Source organism: Ascidia mentula, chromosome 6, assembly GCF_947561715.1.
Source record: "Ascidia mentula chromosome 6, kaAscMent1.1, whole genome shotgun sequence".
In the NCBI taxonomy this organism is placed as follows: Eukaryota; Metazoa; Chordata; class Ascidiacea; order Phlebobranchia; family Ascidiidae; genus Ascidia; species Ascidia mentula.
Window position 1 is genome coordinate 601,629 of NC_138571.1, and position 6,368 is coordinate 607,996.

Sequence of the window (6,368 nt, forward strand, 5' to 3'; positions counted from 1 at the left end):
GCTGAAGAATGTCGCATCGTCGTATATGGGGGAACCAACCAAACAATCGATACTTGGATGTTGCAGCTGGGCTCATGAAGTAAACGATGAGGAGATAACTTCAATCGTGTCCTCCTTACTCCCTGATAAGACAGACCTCAGTAACTCATCGCTCCTTCCGCATGACCTCGAGAATCTTACCTTCGTGATTCGAAGGAGAAGCAAACCGGTAAGATGTTGTTTATGCATTTTTATACCAGTGAGATATTAGTCCAGTTGTGAGACTTAGTGAGATATTAGTCCAGTTGTGAGAAAAATTCCCAAGTTATAAATCATACAATACTTGACTGCTCGGAATCTGGACAAATGCAAGTGTTTTCCAACTAGTGGACCAGTAAATTATTTTGTTTTGTACGCCGATCGCAAGCATGTTTTGCAAATCACGCAGAGATTTTGGATTATTGGAGAATGACATCATTCAAAAGTAGCGAAGAGGGAAAGTGTCTTACCCGGGATTGCTTACGCTTAACGCATCCGTTAAGGTGGGTGTTTTTGGTACCAAGTCGGGGTTCGACAAGCCTAGATTAGTCATCGCGTCACTGTATTGCCCGGTAATGGATTCCATTTTCCCAGAGAGAAATCCACAAGGTAGCGACTGGGGTCCCGAATCGTGTTGTCCGACGTCGAAGCCACGCTAAGTTAATGAAAAGCATATGTGTGCCGGGGTCATTATACAACTCGACAGCTTTACCTCGGTGAAATTTGACTACTGATGTCGGTACTCAATGTCGCACTGTCAGGCGTCAACGGGCAAACGCGAAATCGTTTCGCTGCGCCCACGCCTCCTGTTGCGACCAATTTGTCAATTATGAGCCTCAAGCCGGGTCTTAACAATAATATTTATGATTGATAGGAAATTTATTTGATTAACGCATTTGACATAAGCTGGCACGTGAGTTTTGTTTCTTGTGTTTCCTAACCTGACGTTACTTGAAAACCTGATGCAAACATTCCAACAATATTTATTTACCATGAAAAAATTTGGATACGAAATTAACAAACGCCATTATACCAACGCCAAACTTAGTGAGTTTACAATAAAACGCTCAGGGGAAGTTGAAGAATCATGCAATCCAAACAGAGCACAACTTGACAGCACCCATTATATAAAGCGGAGAACAAAGACAACTAACGGTCAGCGGAGATCAAGGAAAGGGCGATTACTAAAAGACGTTAAAGGACAGTTACACGGGGAAAACTTATTGACCAAACTAAACACTTTCAAAATAGCCATCAAAATACTTGACAACACTGTCGCGTCTGACCCCAGACTGTTTTTCTTGGGCGACGCTGTTGGGTTAATTTAATTGGCGTGTTTTGAAACTGGCTTTACTGCTGCAGAATAAGCTGTTGACAGTCTGCTCACTTTTTTAATGATGATTTCGTTACCACTGTACAGCATTTCACCCATCACAATCAAACTATGACGTCACAATACAACGTAACTTGACGTGTAACCACGTAATTTGTGACAAACACAAACTACACATGTCTGGAAAAACATGTTGTTTGGAAACTAGACATGTTTTGAGATTAATTTGACGTCAAAACGGCTGGGAAATAATCACACAGAAGGACGCGAAAAACACAATTTACGTGAAAGTACAACCGTTGATATCGCTACACTTTGAAATGAAGCACACTTGACAAGACGGCCTAAAAATGGCCTATTTACCCGTAACCCAGTGGAAAGAAGATTCCGAACAATGACAGACTGGAAATGCAATCTAAGTCCATCAATGCAAACTTAAATATATAACGTAAAATTAAGCAACACCCCCGATGTGTTACAAAAAGGAAACAGGAAAATCGCGATCAACTTACATCGCGCGCTTCTGCGCTTCCCCGCAATGTCTCTCTCGGTGTCGTTTGATGTCGTGAAGTGAAATAAACCTAAAAGCAATCATGGATGGAAAATATTATTCACTAAATCAAGCAGAACAAATTAAACGTACATCTTGCCACAATCCTCACAAACCAAACATCGGTTACATTTATTTTCATATGATATGACCTCATCAGTTTTGGCAAAGTGCATGTCACAAAATCCGCAATGAAATCGTATACGCATGTTTATTGCCAGCTTTTAAGATATGCAATGATCTGCTACGTACCCTGACAGCCTCCATGATGAGACACTTGAAACTTTCAAATGGATTCGCCATTATGGATTCTGTTTGTCAAGCATTGGATTTCACCTTTGTTTACCTAGATGACATACTGGTTGCGAGTTCCTCGTTAAACCGCACATATCTCAAACAACTTCTCAACGACTTGCTTCCTTGTCATTAACGTGAATAAATGCGTTTTCGGAAAAACACAAATTGATTTTCTGGGACATCGAATTGATTGCAACGGTGCTCAGCCACTTCCTGACAAAGTTTTAGCCATTAAAGGTTTTCCGCCCCCAAGGGCCTACAAGAGTTTGCTGGTATGATTAATTTTTATCATCGATTCATTCCTGCGGCTGCTAAATCATGTCCCCAATCTATAAACAATTTTCTGGTAAAAAATTACAGCTGCAGTGGACACCTGAATTAAATGCCTCCTTTGAAAACGCAAAAATGGCTCTGCAACGTGCAACCATTTTGTGCCATCCGCAACCACGGGATCCAACGGCATTAACCATCGATGCGTCGGATAAAGCTATTGGCGCGGTATTGGAGCAGGAAATCAATGGAATTTGGAAGCCGTTGGCTTTCTTTAGCAAGCATCTGCGACCCGCAGAAACAAAGTACAGCACTTTTGATCGTGAGCTTTTGGCGTTGCATCTTTCTGTTCGCCACTTTCGATATTTTCTTGAAGGTCGAAAGTTCACCGCGTACACTGATCACAAGCCTTTAACATTCACACCGAAGAAGCAGTCGTAACCGCATTCTGTTCGACAGTAACGCCATAAACAAAATGTTGTTGCAGATGCATGGTCCCGGTCGTACATTGCCTCTGCAGACCAATCACATATTGACCTTGAACACAACGCCCTCGCTGCTCAACAAAGCCAAGAAGTACAAGCATATCGCACAGCGCTTACCAAGTTAAAGCTTCAAGACATAAAGCTTGAACCCGGTTTAACGCTCTTATGTGACATGTCAACCGGTTCTCCTCGACCAATCATTCCACAACCATGGCAACGTCGTGTATTTGACGTGATTCACGGGTTGGCGCATCCTTCTGTTCGAACCAAACAGAAGCTGGTATCAAGTAAATTTGTCTGGCAGGGCATGAACAAGCAAGTTCGCACATGGGCTCAACAGTGCAATGCTTGCCAGAAGGCAAAAGTTGGCAGACACACGCGTGCACGATTGAAGCATTATTCTACAGCTGCAAGCCGTTTTCAACAAATCAACGTTGACATTGTTGGGCCTCTTCCACAATGCCAAGGTAACAAATACTTATTTACAAACACTTTAGAAAATAAGTGCCAGAAGAGCAACTCTTTAAATAGGTTAGATGAGATGCCATGGGTGTTGCTGGGAATCAGTGCCATGCCGAAAGATGATCTTCAATCCTCCAGCGCTGAGCTGGTATATGGCGAACCGATCGCTGTACCGGGTCATTGCATTCCGTACACCACCAATGCCGTTGAACCCTCGCAATTTCTTAAAACGCTTCGCAGTTCCGTTTCCCGTGTTCTACCTGTACCAATGTCCCGCCATCGAACTTATAGTACTTTTGTTCATGATTTGCTTTTTACTTGCGAGTATGTGTTTGTTCGGAAAGATGGATACCGTCCTCCTTTAAATTCACCATATCAGGGACCTTTTCATGTTGTAACGCGCAACGACAAATATTTTGTGTTACATATTTCTGGAACTCGGCAAACAGTCTCTATTGACCGGCTTAAGCCGGCCTTTATTGATGCAACACAGTCAGTTCTTACACCAAAGGCTAAAAAGAGAGGCCGACCTCCAAAAAGTGCAAAACCCGCTTCTGGGGGGGAGTAATGTAGCGACATAATATGTTGTAAAGATTTACCGTCGCGGGTTGCGTTAGTTTCAGTGCGTGTTGCCTTTTTCTTGCGATTCTCTCACGTGTCATGTGTCACGCCATGTTCGCATCACTCAATTTACTGCGAATAAAGAGCAAGCACGCTACAAGTTACACTCATTGACATCATCGGTTTTGGCAAAATACATTTTCCACTCTCTCTTTTCCATTCTGCAAATGCTTTTTTTGCAGAACTTTTTAAATTCATATTTTTTTCAACCCTGTGTCGAAGTACTGAAATCGTCGGATTGTCAGCATTAACCTTGGGTCGAAATTTACAAATCAATTATGAAATTTTCATTAAAATCAAACCACCAGCATGAAGATCTGTTTATAACACATCGTCTCATTATCTTGAAAGAATAATGCGACAAACTTGGAATGTGATTTTTTCCTAACCTTCTTTGTTTGTTTAAGAAGTAACACTAAAAATGGCCCCAATTCATGCTCAGCATTCTCCTCTACCCTTCTTAGTGAAGCTGAAATTACGTCAGCATTCCAGTTCGGACGTCTTTACTTTGAAGGAGAAGCAACAAAAAATCTCAACAAACTCAACACTGTCCTTAAACACGCGCTTTGAGCAAAACATTTGCGTCGTTTCGGTTTCGTTTCCGATGCAATTTGCCTCATTTTTCCTTCTATTTTCGCAGCCTTGCAAACTTCTTGCAAAGAGACGGCGTTAATCGCACGTAACTCAAAGAAGCGAATTTTCGAAAAACTTCTTTTGTTACAAATTTTCTGACGCCAAACGTTGTGTAATGTCGACCCTGATTGACAACACGCACGTGGTTAAACGCACAGTTTTCATGCCGGGTCAAATTTACTCGCAAAACGTGGTGACTTACTTTTCTTGATGTACTTCAAAACACACTTATCCCTCATCAATCGCTAAAGTACGCGATGTAATTTCCCGTTCGCCCGATGCCCTGGGTGAGTTTCGATGAAAATAAACACGTTGCATCGATTGCGTTCAGGTCGCTGTAAAATTCACGGTGTAAATACACGAACATATCGCGCGATCACTTTGTGTTCGTTTCAAAGCTTTCAAATGACTGAAGTAAATCAAAGAAACCGAGAACCTCTAGCGGCCATGGTTTGAATATGAGGTTGGACGGCATTGCACGATATTGCCTGAATATAATCTTGTGTCGGTCGCGATCGTGTTTCGCAAAGCAGGCGGAGATTTTGGACTTCTGCGATAAATTCAATGAAAACATTCAAATACAGTTAATAAGGAAACTGTCTTACCCGAGGACGCTTAACGGATCCGCTAATGTGATTGTTTCGCGTTTTTGGCTTTGACAAGCCTATAGTCATCGCGTCACTTTATCGCCCGGTAATGGATTCCATTTCTTCGCATGCAGGAAACATGTGACTCTGATTCGGTTCAAAGAAATCCACAACGTAGCGAAGTGGGTCCCGAATCGTGTTGTCCGACGTCGAAGTCACGCTAAGTTAATGAAAAACCCGGGAGCTTTACCTCGTTGGGATTCGACTACTGATGTCGGTACCCGGTGTCGCACTGTCAGGCGTCAACGGGCAAACGCGAAATCGTTTCGCTGCGCCCACGCCCCCAATGTGTTACAAAGAGGAAACAGGAAAATCACGATCAACTTACATCGCGCGCTTATGCGCTCAAGCGCGAACAAATTAAACGTACATCTTGGCACAGGTATCGCAAATCGCACATCGGTTACACTCATTTTGTGTTGTTATTCACACTTTGTTTAACATTGATGTTATTTCATTCAGATTAAATGGCTCAACCTCTCCTACAACGATATAGAAGACAGTGGTGCGGTTTACGTGGCCGACTGCATCCACAACATTGAACAAGTGTATCTGAGTAAATGCGGTCTGACAAGCGTTGGAGCCAAACATCTATACGAGAAGATTAAACTGTTGAAGAAACCGGTGAGTGATTTCATGTCTTAGTCGGAATAAAAAAGTAAAGCATCGAAATTAAAGCAACAAACTACGTCAGTTCATTGCTGACAGTATTCATGTCTCCATGTAACTCCTAACTGTAGCATTTCCCCTTATACCGAGACTAATAATTGACATTATATGACTTCCAGGACGCTTGATGTGATGTTTCTAAATTGAAACCTGGAGTTTCGGTAAAAATGGTCGATAAATGTTGTTGACAATTTGGCGCAGCAGTAACCACAATCGGCGACCTTAAGTTTGAAATTCTTGAGGGTGAAATTTACATTAGTATTTTACAACATGTGAGACGTGATATCCACGTGGGTCGCTTTATGTATTTTCAGCGGTTACAATTGAGGGTGAATTTTTGCCCAAGATTTTACAAAAAAACTATAAAATAAACTGGTTTCAAC